This window comes from Periplaneta americana, chromosome 10 (genome assembly GCF_040183065.1).
Source record: "Periplaneta americana isolate PAMFEO1 chromosome 10, P.americana_PAMFEO1_priV1, whole genome shotgun sequence".
Classification (NCBI taxonomy): Eukaryota; Metazoa; Arthropoda; class Insecta; order Blattodea; family Blattidae; genus Periplaneta; species Periplaneta americana.
Window position 1 is genome coordinate 112,434,974 of NC_091126.1, and position 17,226 is coordinate 112,452,199.

At 33.9% G+C, this 17,226-nt stretch overlaps 1 long non-coding RNA gene across 1 annotated transcript; it reads right to left on the reverse strand.

The window, feature by feature from the left end:
- Window positions 1-476: 476 nt before the first annotated feature.
- Window positions 477-5,529, reverse strand: LOC138707328 (uncharacterized). Its single transcript, XR_011334177.1, has 3 exons — window positions 5,438-5,529; window positions 4,926-5,042; window positions 477-1,505 (listed from the first exon to the last, which is right to left on the reverse strand). It is a non-coding gene; the product is annotated as an uncharacterized lncRNA (long non-coding RNA).
- Between the last annotated feature and the right edge of the window lie 11,697 nt (window positions 5,530-17,226).

The following is a 17,226-nucleotide window of genomic DNA, read 5'->3' on the forward strand; positions in this document are numbered from 1 at the left end:
TATAGTTCATTATTTTATTTTCACCTATTTTAAAACTTATCTATTCCCACAAAATAGAAGTTACTGGTCTGACAAAAAATTGACATGCATATCATTTAACAGCAGAACCATAATTTGAATTTCGTATATATGGGTGACCAGAATGCAGAGAGTTAAAAATCTTTAATTCAATTTTTGTGTCTGACTATATATTTCACTTATTAATTCTGAAAATATTAACTTTACCCAAAAAAGTCTCAGCAGTGTTGTTAACCATACTTGGCAGAATATGCTGTAAAAATATCAACATTTTAGCATGAAATCTGTTGAAGCCTGTATTATTTGAATCAGGAAATGGAGTAAAAGTAAAATGCGAGAATGACTACCATCACAAAAATCTGTTTGTAATTGTGAAACTAAACTAAACGATGAATTTTGAGGAAGATGTTGATTATAAACTTTGCCCCACATAAAAATGAAAAGTCACGGACAATTTTAATTCTGCAAATTGTATTTTTCTCGAAATTTAACCAAAATTTCACTCATCTCCCTCCACAGATCCATACTACCCTCATATTTCACACAGCCGCCTCCTCCTCTACAGCACAATATGTATCGAGCTGAGCAAGCGTAGTTACAAATGAACACAATAGACACAATACTGTTACAGAAATATTTATTTGTAAAGTAATATAAAAGAATGTGGAAGAAGCACAAAGAACACAAAATATATTGTACAGGTATTATTACTAAATTATCAAAATAATAAGGAACAACTCTCAGTGATCATTATTACTATTATTATGCATTCGTCTGGCTTTTAAAAGCCACTTTATTCATGCACTAATAGGGCCATTTTTGAATAGAACATACTTAAAATGTGGATCACAGCATCTGCACACTGTGTCTCTGTAGTGATTCTTTTACGTTTACATACTTCCATTAATATCAGAAATACACAGTACATTGTCGATTACACAGATCAATTAGGGATTAAATTGCAAGAAAATTGATTTATCTAGCGCTATGTATGAATTGCTATTTTCTTACAATCATATATACGAGGTAGAGCGGAAAGTAACGCACAATAATTTTTTTCTGCATTGGTATTGCAGCTGGGATGTTGACATTTCACCGAGATATTGTTTGAAGTTTTCGCTACAGACACAATTTGTTTTGCATGTGCAGCTCTAGCAAGAGAAGCATGAACTACGCAACAAAGATGGCGCACATGTTACTGTCGTCAACTTGTGAAGAGCAGTGAAGTGTTGTGGGATTTTTGTGGGCTAAAGGACATAACCTGAGTAAAATTCACAGGGACATGTGTGGCATGTACAGGGAAGACTGTATGGACCGTAGCAACATCTCTTCATAGACGGCCGTGAGAACCTGTGTGATTCGCCTCATTCCGAGTGGCCGGGAACAGCTGCAACCCAGTGAAATGTTGAAATGTCACAGGCATTGAGGCATCAATTTTGAACAACCAGCAGATCCATACACCTATACTTTCTGCTCAATGTACAGCCCTGTAAAATATAGAAATATTAATTAGAATTACCAGTAAATAGAATTGGCCTACTCTAGTATCGCACAACCTTGAGTCCATATATATTCTGGGGCATTTAAGAACTACGAATTTTATGATACTGTTCGAAACTCTAAATTCATATATCATACAGATCGACTCTCTTTCTAGGTCTATGATTATGTTACTAGCAAAGTATGCAATTAGGTAATTACTTTGTAGAATTTCTAGGCATATTTTACAATACCTGAAAGTCCTAGGCAAAGTAAGAAGTAACACACTGCTTAGAAATTTTACACACACAATGCCGGCTTTGTTTTCAACAACAGTTTGTGAAACGGGAGTATCCAAGTTTGAATATGCAAATGCAAAATGACTGTTGCGCATTCTCAGATACTTTCATTTCAAGTAGGCTGTCTAGCGACAGTGAACCTTTTTATATTAAATATACATTCATTCATTCATTCATTCATTATTCCATAGATCTTACATGAGCAATGAAGCTTTAAGATGTGGAACATGTCAACATTTTACAATATTACAATTACAATTTTTACAAATTTTTATAGTTTTACAATTTAGTAGTTTTCTACAATTTTTACAATTTTGTACAATTTTTTTACATTTCTTTACATTTTTTTACATTTTGGCGAGATGTAGTGAGATGAGATGAGGTCCGAGGATTCGCCAAAATATTACCCGGCATTTGCCTTTTCGGTGGGGGAAACCTCGGAAAAACCCAACCAGGTAATCAAATCAAAGGGGGTAATCAAATCAAAGGGGTTGATGTCAAGGACTCGCCATAGACCATCCGGCTTCAGTCCCACGGCTGGGGAAAACCTCCGAAGAAACCAAAGTCCAAAGGGGGGTCCAACCCAAGCCCGAACGCAGCTCCGGATCAGCAGCCCAGCGAGTCTGTCGACTGACCAACATCGATGGCTCTACTAAAAGTATACAATACATAGCCAATCAGATTATTAAATTTACAAACGCAAACGATCATTCATAAGTTGAGCTATATTATAATACAAAACAATTTAATTAAATTTAAGGCATAAACAATTCAACCAGTTGTGATATACAGAAATTGATAATACATATCATGCAAACTACTTCAAATTACAAACACAAACAATTTATCAGTAGAGCTATATAGATTACTATTCAATTTAAAGCATATACAATTCATCGGCCAAATCTATACAAATATATACAATACAAAGTAGCATACTTTCATTAAGCTATACAAATTTGTGCAATTAATATCAAGTAGATTAATTCAATTTATAATCATAAACAATTCATCAGTTGAGCTATACATATTACCATTCAATTTACAGTAGGTCTGTATACAATTCATCAGTAGAGCTACACTGACTAGTAATCATTTAAGAACATATACAATTCATCAGCCAAACTATACAAACATATACAATCAAATTAGTTCAATTTACAAACTTATTTTCGTTAAGCTATACAATTCATATGAAGTAGATTAATTCAATTTATAAGCTTAAACAATTCATCAGTTGACCTATACAGTATACTATTCAATTTACAGTACATACAATTCATCAGTTATGCTAAACAAAAAATACAATACATAGTAAACAGATTAAGTCAATATAAAAACATATTTTAGTTGAGCTATATAAAATTGTACATGTCATTTAAGTAGAATAATTCAATTCACAAGCATAAACAATTCATCAATTGTGTAGAAGGTATGAGTATGTAGAAATTTGGTTAATTCTTTTCTGAACCTTTTCTCATTGTTCTTCAAATCTTTAAGATAATTAGGCAGTGCATTGAAGACTGTTATACATGAATAGCGAACTCCTTTTTTAAAACAGCTTAGACTAACAGAGGGTAGATGAAGATCTGATTTATGTCTTGTATTAAAATGATGAATGTCTTCATTAGTACTGAATTTATCTTGGTTCTTAATATACAGCATCATTAGGGAAAGAATGTATTCACAAGGTAAAGTCAAGATTTCTAAGTTTCGGAAAATATTTTTACATGAGGTCCTTTTATGCACACCGGCCATTATTCTTATAGCTTTCTTTTGTAAAACAAAAACGTGTTTAGCTTCAGACGAGTTACCCCAGAGTATTAATCCATATTTCATTACAGAGTGAAAATATGCAAAGTATGACATTTTCAGTAAGTTTATATCACCAATAGTAGATAAGGATCTTAATGCATAACAGGCAGAGCTCAATTTACGAGTAATACATTCTATATGCGTTTTCCAGTTCAAGTGATTATCCAATTCTAAACCAAGAAACTTTGTGCTTATAGATTCTTTGAGATGAGTTCCATTTAATCGAATACTGTAGGAAACCTGAGCACTATTGTGTGTACTAAATTTGACTGCACTGGTTTTATCAACATTAAGTGCTAGTTTATTTGCATGGAACCATTCATTCATTAGATTCAGCACTGTATTAGAAGTGTTTATAAAATGATCGTATTGTTTGCTTGAAATAATTACACTTGTATCATCTGCAAATAAAATTACATGGGATGAATTGTTTATGGTCAAGGCTAAATCATTAATATAAACTAGAAACAACAATGGACCTAAAATTGACCCCTGCGGAACACCATGTTTAATATTTCTAAATTCTGAATAAGTAACTTTATGACTATTTGGTACATTTATTTCTACTTTTTGTTTTCTATTTGATAAGTACGATGTAAACCAACTCAACATATAGTATTTTTCTTGAAAAGCTACACCAAGGGAGACACAGTTTCCTCTTGTTTCACTGGATTCTGTGTTATTTATATATGTGATTTTAGTTTCCACTATGATAAAAATTCTATGATATCTCTTTATACTTATGTATTGTTGTAGCTCCCACCCCCGTATTTGTTACAATGTTACTAATTTATTAGCAACACAACATGCGAGAGGCCACACTTAATTATGTTACTAGGGAAATTGTCCATTTCTCTAGTATTGCGTCCTTAAACTCTCTAGTGTTATATTTGTAAGAAGTGGGGAGAGGGGCTACAACACTGCATTAGAATATACCGCACAGGTAGGCATTAAACGATTTTTATGCTGAAAGTAATTGTGGCTGCAAACTAAAACCACGTGTTTTACATTATATAAATAAATATAAAATATAATTATAAACCTCACAGAAACCTGTGAAGCAATAGAAGATTGCACTTTATTTGGTGTAGCTGATCTGGGCAACTACTATTGATATTGTTATTATCATAAAACATGTTTGACTATTGCAATATTGCATAGCTAAGCACGTGTTTAAATGTTAGGTTAGGTTTTTGCATATAAAAAAACTCAAATAAAAACATTGCAATATTACACTCTGTAGGTACAAATACAGGAGTAATTTACAGAAATATAGATTAAGTAAACAATATTACTCACAGATCACAAACTTACCTCTCAACATTTTTCGGGAAGCGGAAAAATGATAAATTCGGATCCCTTCTATTCGACCCCAGACAACCAGGCACAGAACAAGTTGTTACTCTGGCTGGGGTGGTTTTCTGTGACATGCTGGAATGATAGACAACACTACAGTGATTTTTCTTACATCCCTAATAAGTAATTAAATAATAAATACATATTTATGTATTTAATTCTTGCATTGTTTACTTGAAACGTATCAATCACGTCACTTCACAAGAACTTCAATCACAATGTGTTAAAACTACATCACAATAATTTTTCATTTATATTTATAATTTCAGCAAATAAATCTCCATTTGTAATATAATAAGTAAATAAATATCAACTCCTTCCCCGAGTAGAATAGATGAACACGTGTACCACACGTTAACAAAAGACACGAATAATACATAAAAACAACACAATAAATCTCATTAGGTTTCATTTATAATCTCAGATAATACATTTCCATTTGCAAAATAAGTACATAAATATCATCTTACTTCAAGAGAAGAAAACGCGTGTAGCACAAAACTTCTGATATTAACCAAACCACGTTGTAATAGGAATGAAAACATAAGCAAAACATATAAACACAGAATTCGACTCACAGAACGATTTGTTGATTTGTTTGCCATCTATTGAGGAGCTATTGAAGGAACGAGGAAATTTTGCTTACACCCCTCTGTAGATGTCTCTCATTGCAAGTTGTAAGCAGAGTCCATGGGTATACCAGAGTAGCGCAATCACCGAGTCGTCCGCCAGTGTTAGTCCTTTTCAACATGCTAGGGATAGGAATATTTAAAGTAAAACTCAGATATTTTTGATTTGAAGGGCAAAACGTCTAAAGGATCTTCTTATATTATAGAACATTATTGTCAGTCAACATACTAATGTAAAAAAAAACTTCATTTAATAATTATAATAGCATAAATATACTCGTACATTAAAGTGTTCAATACACAGTTGTAGGCATAGACAAATAGTTGTAGGTATTACAGCAACAAGAACTTAATAAATTACAAGTAACAAATTAAAACAACAATGTTTCAAATAAAATAACAATAAATCTAAACATTTCCAACTACACTCCTCGTGCGAACTCTCCGGCTTCCGCATATAAGGGGACACTATACTGAAATTTCACGAAGTTCATTAGTATTAAGAGTTCACAACAGTGAAATCCATAACTACCATACTTACGAAGCTAGATTCATCAAACTTTTATCACTGATATATCTGCTTAATAGTGACAAGTGTATACAATTGCATCAGCCTATGATACGTGGTTTGCATTTTATTAATTATTTTATTAAAATATTATATAAATAGGCGCTTGCACTACAATTGACATTATTCTTAAGTGATTTTCACTTATATGGATCCTTACATACCTGGAATCAAAGCTTACTATAGGGTTTGCTGTAAGATTAATGAGTATATTACTAAAATATTTTATTATAAAAAATAAAAAATTAATAGCCATATAATTTCCTAATAATTTACCCACTCGCTGTACAGAAAATTCCAATAGTAATGTTTGTTCCAATGTATATAAAGAATCATATAAGTGAATATCAATTAAAAATAATGTAAATTGCGACGCAAGGGACTTTTTGTATGAAGCAATACAATATTATTCTTGTAAGTTATTAATAAAATGCAAACCACTTACCATAGAGGGACGAAATCTTGTACATGTGTTATTATCAACCAGATATACTAGTGATAAACATTTTGTGAATTTAGCTTTAAAAATATGGAAGTTAGTAATTTCAGTATAATGTCCCCAACGATACACTGACGTGAGGTTTTGTCATTTTTGGTCAAAAAATCGTTTCTTTGTTTTTACCTTTAAAAATTCATTTTCGGTTTAAAGTTGTCCTCTCCCAATTTTCATGACCATACGACCGGTCTATCAGCTATTTAGGGTCACATTTTTAAAAGGCTGCGGGCTCTGACTGTTAATTTAAATGCTCCGTCCACGCCCTCCACTCTGAATTACGTGACCATTTAGGAAATTACACTCTATTTCATACATTATTTATTATATTAGATTTCCGATTGAGCCAGTGTAGCTTCTCGACTTCTCGAAATATTTCTTCAAAGAATTCAACAGGTGTTATGCCTACTTCAAAGGCTGCTTTCCTTTAAAAAACATTCAGTTACAAAGGAGAGCACAACTCTTGTCTAAAGGAAAATTCCGCTTGTTGCTAGTAGCCATAACAACGTGTTTTCCATGCTTGGTTTTTGTTTGCGATACAAGAAATATTTGCAAGTTTCTAACAGTTTTATTGTTAGTGTTATAATAGTGTCTACAGTCTATAGTGATTTGTAAATAATCTTTATCTATCATCGTGTTTTCATAAGTTTACATAGTTTTTTAGTCACCTTTATTTACTAGTGTAGGTTAGGTGTGCACAGCATGGTAGTGTATATAAGGGTAAGTTCTTTATATAATATGCTAGGTCTATATGTTTCAAAATGCCTAGAAAATAAAAAAACAGAGACCTGGTTCATTATTATCATCCAAAACTTTGAAGTGAATTTTCTCAACTTTAATTTACTGTAAATTTTGCATTGCTAAAAATTCAACTCTTTCTACAGATTTTGTACTTCGTGCATGAATTTTTGTAGAGTTTTTTTTTTAATTTATTTATTTTATGTCGTTTTAGCTTAGGAAGTCATATCGCGAAAATACATAAACAATTCTTACAGTTTACATAGAGTTTACTGTATTACAATAATCATTAGAGGTTTTTGAATATGTTCTTAACAAAACTTACTATCAGGAGTATAACTAACGCTCATATTTTTTGTTGTTGCTTTGTTTAGTCAAATGTCCGAAGACATGTTTGAATCTCATAAGTACCACCAATAAGGCATCACTCATGAGACAACTAGGCCAGGAGATAATGGGGTAGGGTGGCCAGGTCCTTTCTCCCTCCAATGCATACTTCGCCGATTAGCTACATATTCCACTAATCAGACTTCAGATGCATACAAACAATTGTTCTTCCTCTGACACATATCGTCAAGTGAGATGTACTGCCTGATAATATATAGGCATATCAGCCAGAATATCAATAAAATGTATTTTAATACTATTTTTTTACGCACGAGTAGATTTTTTTCTATTTTTACACTTTTAGTGCATTAAATATTTTTAATTATTTTTTTAGTAAAATAAAAGGAAAATTGTATAGTAAGTTTTGTTTCTGAAGATCTGACAAGTATGTAGACAAAAATTCTGGCCATAATAGTAGCAATTTTTGAAAACTTAAATGTACACAATTTAAAATTACAAATTAAAAGTACAAAATTTCAGATCTACCTAGAATAGTTTAGAAAATTGAAATTTCACATCAGTCTAACCTTATTAGGGTTTCTAGTTTCTACGGTCTCCACATTTTCCAATCGAGTCAACCAATACAATCTTGTCTCAAGAATGAATTCAGAGCTTCACAAATATATTATGTCATTCTTGCAAATAGCAAATAGGATTAAATTCAGAAATGCTTGATTTGAAAGGGAGAAGATGGTAAAAATTTGACACTGATCCTAATTGTAACATGATTTTAATTTGTTTTATGTAGAAATATCATTGCTGAAACAACTTAAATTCTAGATTAGTTATAATAAAAATATTTTGGGGCCCAATTAAAAAAAAATAAATATCAAAATACAGTCATTCATTAATCTCAATGTATACTCGCTTAGGTAGTGGATCGTTCTTTTTTATATTCATAGTCACTTCTTTCCTTTTTTCCCTATTTCTTTCACCTTGTCACAGTGGAAACAAATGTGTGCTTTCTTCAGTTCCCTGTGAACAGTTCTGAACACAGCAGCATTGCATTTTTTCGCACTTAAATTACATTCTTTCCCTATGCAACTGTATACTGCATAGCGCGCGCTCAACTAACAATGGCGGATTTGTCGGCATTTGCCGGCTCAAACCACAGTCTAATATATACAGTCGCGCAACTTCAACACTTTTTTTGCCAACATTCACGACACTAGCGCCCAAGCGGCAGGCAATGCACTGGTCATTGGGTTAATACAGCCAGCACGTGCTTTAAAGTTATGCGAGATGTTATAATAACGTTTTAATCATGCGTCGGAATAAAGGCAATGTGTGCAATGACGAAAATTGCAGTAACAACAAGTTTAAATCTCCGAATTTGTCGTTCTTCAGATTCCCTAAAGACCAAGAGAAAATCATAAGTCAAGTCAAAACCTATAATTCATGCTGTAGGTAGCCTACGTATTGTGTTCTGTAAAACATTTATTAGTTATCAGTTACCTATTTGTATGTCAGAAAGGAGAGTTTAAATAAAAACAAAGTAAATACCTGTTACAGTATATTATTGTTTTGCACAGATCATGTGCAAATGTGTAACCATTCCGATTTTGGATAATGTATCTACAGTTTTTAATGCAAGTAATTCCATAATTTTTGTATTCGTGTTTTATTTTCTTTATATTTTTCAAAAGTTGAATGTTATATTGCATTCAAGTAGGGATTATGGTGTTAATTTTTTCAAGAATTCATGGCGTATTATAATCCTTTTGCAAAATATTCAATTCTTGAATAAACCCAGACTGTGTCGAAAAGTTTCTGATGTGTTGGTGTAGATTCATGTAGCAGACGTATTAAGTTCTCAAGAAATAAAAGAGCCTTTTTTAATTTAATATAAAAAGCAATCTTTTCTGTAATAATTTGCATGACTGTTATTGGTGTTGATTTTATATTACCAGTGATTATTTGAGCCGTTCAGAGCAGAAGTGGTATAAGTCAAAATTAGGTAATGAGGTTTAAAATAAAATTTCTGTAAAATACAGCGCAAAGTAGCAATTAATATAACCTTCGTGCTATTCACTGACTAATAATAGTTTAAATAAATTCAATATTAACTGGTACTTTGCGCTGTTTTTTACACAATGTTTATTTAACCCTTATTACTCATTTTTGACTTACACCACTTCTGCTCTAAAAATAAAATTAGGCCTACATTTTCTGAGTTAATTGAAGTTACAATTTTTTCAACAAAGTTGTGTATTCATTTGTTCTCACCTACGTCATAATAACAGTAAGTGCATGTAAATTACGTATTATATAGATAGGGTAAGTTAAAATGAAGCTTATGTGTGAAAACTGAAAATGTAATGTAAAATGCGGTAAACTTTTCATAAAAATTTAAACCATAATATCAGCACTATTAGCGACTCAAAATAATAATAAAAAAAATTGAAAAATAAAGAACTTCATAAATCAATGTCTGTCAAATTAAGGTATAAATCTTCCCCTTTTTTATTTTTAAGTTTACCTCAGCGGCCGAGTTTACCCCAATTTGCGGTATGGAAAATAGTTAATTTCTCAGGAAATAGGGAGAGGAGTTCACCACGCGATGTACCCTACGAGATATGCCCTACAATTTTGACTCTTCTCACAGGAAATATAGAGTTCCAATGGTTTATAAATATATTTAGGAATGAATTGAATTAACCGTCCATGTACAAACAATTATATTATTTCAAACCATGATACGTGATCAGGGTCATGATTCAGTTGTAAGGAGCAGAAAGAATTACGTTTATTCCCAGCTTCTGAAACTTGTAGATTAACTGCATGTGAAATTCTTCCAGGATTCTAAAGTAGAATTAGTAAGAACCTTACACACTTATTGTATAGCAAAAAATATAAAATAAATTACGCAAAACCCGTTTTCTGATGTTATCATATGCAGTGTGCACACTTTTAACTTGCCTGCCGCTAAAGGGCTACTGTCGCGCCGGCTGTGAAATGTTGGCATATTTTATACGTATGAGTTGCGTGACTGTATCTATTAGACTGTGGCTCAAACGATTGCGGTACTCTGGATATCCACGGACTCTGGTTGTAAGTACTTCTATCCTAGCTGCACCACTTTGGTTCCTACAGTATGTTGGCGGTTCCATAGATTAACCGTTCCTACCTACTACCACAGTCTAATGGATACAGTCACGCAACTCATACGTATAAAATATGCCAACATTTGACAGCTGGCGCGACAGTAGCCCTTTAGCGGCAGGCAAGTTAAAAGTGTGCACACGACATATGATAACACATCAGAAAACGGGTTTTGCGTAATTTATTTAATATTTTTATGCTATACAATAATTGTTTATGGTTCTTACTAATTCTACTTTAGAATCCTGGAAGAATTTCACACGCAGTTAATCTACAAGTTTCAGAAGCTGGGAATAATCGTAATTCTTTCTGCTCCTTACAACTGAATCATGACTCTGATCACGTATCATGGTTTGAAAGAATATAATTGTTTGTACGTGGACGGTTAATTCAATTCATTCCTAAATATATTTATAAACCATTGCAACTCTTTATTTCCTGTGAGAAGAGTCAAAATTGTAGGGCATATCTCGTAGGGTACATCGCGTGGCGAACTCCTCTCCCTATTTCCTGAGAAATTAACTTTTTTCCATACCGCAAATTGGGGTAAACTCGGCCGCTGAGGTAAACTTAAAAATAAAAAAGGGGAAGATTTAAACCTTAATTTGACAGACATTGATTAATGAAGTTAATTATTTTTCAATTTTTTTATTAATATTTTGAGTCGCTAATAGTGCTGATATTATGGTTTAAATTTGTATGGAAATTTTACCGCATTTTTCATTACACTCCCAGTTTTTAGATATAAGCTTAATTTTAAATTACCCTACCTATATAATACGTAATTTACATGCACTTACTGTTATTATGACGTAGGTGAGAACAAATGTATACACAACTTTGTTGAAAAAATTGTAACTTCAAATAACTCAGAAAATGTAGGCCTAATTTTATTTTCAGATCAGAAGTGGTGTAAGTCAAAAATGGGTAATGAGGGTTAAAGTAAACATTCTGTAAAATACAGCGCAAAGTAGCAGTTAATATTGAATTCATTTAAACTATTATTAGTCAGTGAATAGCACGAAGGATATATTAATTGCTACTTTGCGCTGTATTTTACAGAATTTTTACTTTAAACCTCATTACCTAATTTTGACTTATACCACTTCTGCTCTGAACGGCTCAAATAATCACTGGTAATGTAAAATCAACACCAATAACAGTCATGCAAATTATTACAGGAAAGATTGCTCTTTATATTAAATTTAAAAAGGCTCTTTTATTTCTTGAGAAGTTAATACGTCTGCTACATGATTCTACACCAACACATCAGAAACTTTTCGACACAGTCTGGGTTTATTCAAGAATTGAATATTTTGCAAAAGGATTATAATACGCCATGAATTCTTGAAAAAATTAACACCATAATCCCTACTTGAATGCAATATAACATTCAACTTTTGAAAAATATAAAGAAAAATCACGAATACAAAAATTATGGAATTACTTGCATTAAAAACTGCAGGTACATTATCCAAAATCGGTACACATTTACACATGATCTCCTGAAAAAAATAATATATTGTAACAGGTATTTACTTTGTTTTTATTTAAACTCTCCTTCCTGACATTCAAATAGGTAACTGATAACTAATAAATGTTTTATAGAACACAATACGTAGGCTACCTACAACAGGTTATGACTGAGTTTTGATTTTCCCTTGGTCTTTAGGGAATCTGAAGAACGACAAATTCGGAGATTTAAACTTGTTGAGACTGCAATTTTCGTCATTGCACACATTGCCTTTATTCCGACGCATGATTAAAACGTTATTACAACATCTCGCATACGTTTAAAGCACGTGCTGGCTGTATCAACCCTATGACCAGTGCCTTGCCTGCCGCTTGAGCGCTAGTGTCGTGAATGTTGGAAAAAAAAGTGTTGAAGTTGCGCGACTGTATATATTAGACTGTGCTACTACAAACATAATCTTTGAAATAAGAGAGTAGTGGTTTACACTCTTTGCGCGTCTTGTACTCTCTGATCGACCTTCAATAAGCCCGGTTCAGACGGTGCGTGTTTCTGTGATGGATTCCAAGTTGGCTGCGCGGATGGGTCGCCTGCGTGCTCACTCACCGTTAATAATGCGCTCTGGTGGCTCCGTGGATGGCTAGTTTGCTGGAATTCGATGGTAGGCTCCTTGCTATTTTTCCAGCGTGCTTCTGTGCTGGTTCAGTGTTATCAGAATAGTTGTTCTCCAACTAAATATCTTTTTTTATGTATTTCTTAGTTTCTAAGGATAGAATAATCAAATATAGAACTTTCGTTGTTTTAAACTTCTTGTTTAATGGCTTTGTTGCAACATTTACTATTGTTAATGTAGAATTTTAGTTGTTTTCCACTTATGGTTAGTTTCTTATTTATCATGAGTGTTATCTAGACTGTTCTGGGACCTTGGGAGCGAGAAAACAACAGTGTGGAACAACCTCGGGAAGGTTGCAGAAGCTACTATTTTAAGGGGAGAGGACGGTATTTTTGATGAAAAATTACTACTTTTTCAAAAAAAAATCTTTAAAATACTCTGTGATATGTGTGGATCGCCATTTTTTAACTTCCTGCATTATGGATTTTTAAATCACTCGCCCACTTTTATTATTGTTTCCGGTAAATTAAATTTTCAAAAAATTGTTTTTTTTTTCTCTAAAATACCCTTTCATATGTGTGGAATACATTGCATAACATCTTGTGGGTATTTGTGCCCTTATCGGATGTTGAGACGTCATTTTTAAACTTCCTGCGCTATTGATTTTTAAATCACACGCCTGCTTTTATTGGTTACCAGTAACTTCATTTCTTTTCCTACATTTCCAGACAAAATGAATATAATTTCTGAACTATTAAAGATACATGCATGATATTTAGAACACACATTCTTTAGACTATTAGGAAACTTTTCTCTGTAACAGAATTTTGTTAATTGATTTCATTTAAAAAATACGTGCGTTTGTTTGCAAGAAAGGAAATCAGAAAATTGTTATCAAATTTTAATTGTTTATTTTACCAACGTAGGGACTAATATCAAAATTCTGTTACAGACAGTTTGTAGAACATACTTTTGCAAAGACATTGCAAAAACTGTTTGAATCTATCTTTAAAAAGGGTTTAGATATATCGGTTTTAGTACAATCCTGCATTGGGTATATTATTTTTAAAATTTGGGCCCCCAAATAATTTTTTTTTTATTTTTATTTGGTTGAGTTGCCCCAGCTATGAGCTCTCTACATACAAAGAATTAATAATTTACACCAAATAGGAAAACAGTTTTGAAAAATACCATCTTCTCCAGAGCAAGTCAAAAAATTTGGTTATGAATTCCCACGGTTGGACCAAAGATCAAGTCAGAACTTGAATTGAGGCGTACATAGAAGAAACATGTTTATAATATATGCTATACAAACAGCATTGTTACCACATCTTGGCCCGTATTACTACGCAGTAACCATTTTCGCCTCCACATTCTACTCTTTTTAATTTGATCCGTCTCCTCAGCGTTCAAAGCTAGCAAAACAGCAAAGGCTGGTAAACGTCTTCGCACAGCTTCACATACAGCTTCCATATTTGATGTTTACAAATCGTACCGCGCCAGCATCTCCAACTTCCAAACTGGGATCCAGCCAAAGAGTTTGTAATACTTCAAACTCTTTGGATCCCGCATGCAAGGCAGCTCGCTCCGTGTGAACGAAAACCATCACAGTGCTGGGTTCCGTGGTGGCTGCCACCACGGAACCCAGCACCGTAGCCACCACGGCACCCAGCCTACTAGCCACCTTGGAATCCATCACAGAAACACGCACCGTCTGAACCAGGCTTTAGTCCCTATTTAACATGTTACTCGCGTCAGGATCATCAAGTACTCTGAGATTACCAAGAGCAGGTTGTGAGATTATCTCTATCTGAAGCTGATAATACTCTTTGGTACGCTACAAAGCGTATTCTACGTGAACCAACAGTCATCCCGATACTTCGGTTAGACTCTCAAATAGCCACAGACACAGAGTCGAAATGTAACTTGCTTGCATCTCATTATCAACATGTATTCACCCCAAACGAGAATAAAAATGAACAGACTACCTCTGAATTTAAAGAAGAACTTACAGAAAATATTAATAAACCGACTGTCCCAGAGAAAATAGCCTATACTACTCCACAAGAATTGTCTCACTTCATTCAAAGGCTTCCAAATAAAAAAATCCCCAGGCCATGATCTTATACCCAACATTGTACTAAAGAAGCTCACCAACAAAGCTCTTACTTACTTGACGATAATTTTCAATGCTGCCGTTTTACTTGGGTGCTTTCCTCGAGCCTGGAAGCTTGCTGAAATCATTGTTTTTCATAAGCCTAACAAACCTAAGCACTTGCCATCAAGTTATCGACCTATTAGCTTACTGCCCACGCTATCGAAATTGTTTGAGAAGGTTATTCATCATCGCATTTGTAAATTTACGTTCCAAAACAATATAATACCAGATTTTCAGTTTGGCTTTCGTCCAAAACATTCTACAACACACCAACTGCAAAGAGTCACTGAATCCATTATAAAAGGCTTTGAAGAAAACCAGTATACTGCCACTGTGTTTCTGGATATTGCCCAAGCATTTGATACTGTTTGGCATTATGGTTTAATGTTAAAATTATATAGATTTGGCTTTCCTGACTATCTCACACGCATCGTGAAAAGTTTTTTATCTGAGCGTCAGTTCTCAGTACGTATAGATGGCATTAAATGAACGCTTCGTCCAGTTTTAGCCGGAGTACCACAAGGATCTATACTGTCACCACTTCTCTTCAATATCTTCACATATGACATTCCATGTTTACAACCGTCACACATAGCTATATATGCTGACGATACAGTTCTCTTTTATTCTCATAGTAACCTAAATACTGCAATCAGCACTCTTCAGACACCCTTACAGGAGCTATCTAAATGTTTCTCTGACTGGAGATTACTACTCAACATTACCAAGACAGAAGCTAAAATCTTCTCTTTAAGGCCTATTCATAATCCACCTCCTTTGGTTCTTCTAAATGAACAAGTTACATGGCTCTCTAGTCAAGAATCTGTCAAATATTTGGGAATATTATTAGACACGAAACTTACATGGAATGCGCATATAACTCGCTTTGCTACACTAACCTCTTCTAGAATTCGAAAATTATACCCTTTGGTTAATAGACGTTCACAAATTGGATTGGACTGTTCAATGCTACTCTACACCTCGCTTGTACGACCTCTTTTAACTTATGCAGCGCCAGTTTGGGGTACTGCAAATAAGACACACATGCATCGCCTACAAGTTCTCCAGAACAAGATCCTGCGTACTACAACAAATGCCCCCTGGTTTGTAAGTAATCAACAACTGCATCAAGAATTGGGAATTCTTCCACTAGAACAGTATATCCATTCAATGTCAAAATCTTTCTTCAACAAACTTCCTGGTGTTCCTGGAGCTGTGACATATAACATTGGAGCAAGATCTTGTCAGACATCTAGACTTAAAAGGAAACTTCCTCAAGACATCCTTCTTAGTGATACTGACGACTCTTCATAAATTTAACACAGAAAATCATCATATTTTTATTCACATAATTCACAAAAATGTTTATTTAATTAATTTAAATTAATTAGAGGAGCCTTTAGAGCCAACCTCAACATGATATGCTGCATATGATATTCCATAATTTAACAGTGGTCTGTATAGCAAGTTTGCTGGTCGGCCAATATTAAACATTAAAAAAAAAACTTCAAAAGGCAACCGCTTAGCGCAGAGAATGCAGAGAAATGGGTAGGCGGGAAAAGAGTATCACGTCCGTGAAAACAAAAAATATCGGTAGCGAGCGAAAACGTTTTGCCGGCACGGATCACGGAGAAGCACAGAACGTGTCTTCGAATGCAGTTGCCTGAAATGCAGGAACGCACCGCTTTGTCTGCAAGGCAACGATATTTTATTTTCTCAGAAGATGCCGCCACGTCACTGAGAGAATCGCCACGCCCCGGAAATGTGTGAATAGACCTTTACTCTTACTCTCGATTAAGGTAGTTATACGTGTGTAAAGTGAGTGGTGAAACGCTACGACATGGATAAATTTATAAGAGGATGCGGAACTGCGGTCAGGAACATCTGGCGGCGGGGGAGCTGAAATAAGATTATCAGCTCCCAACGTCGTAGGTGGTGAACATTAGAACTACGTGTTGGGTACATAACCCAGAGTGATATCGAACAGCCAAATTACCGATTTTTCAAAATCTTGAAGCCACCGGTAACTTCATCCAGCTTGAAGGAAAATAAAAATGTTAATAGCATCTGTTTATTATCCGCCATACGCCCAACTCAATG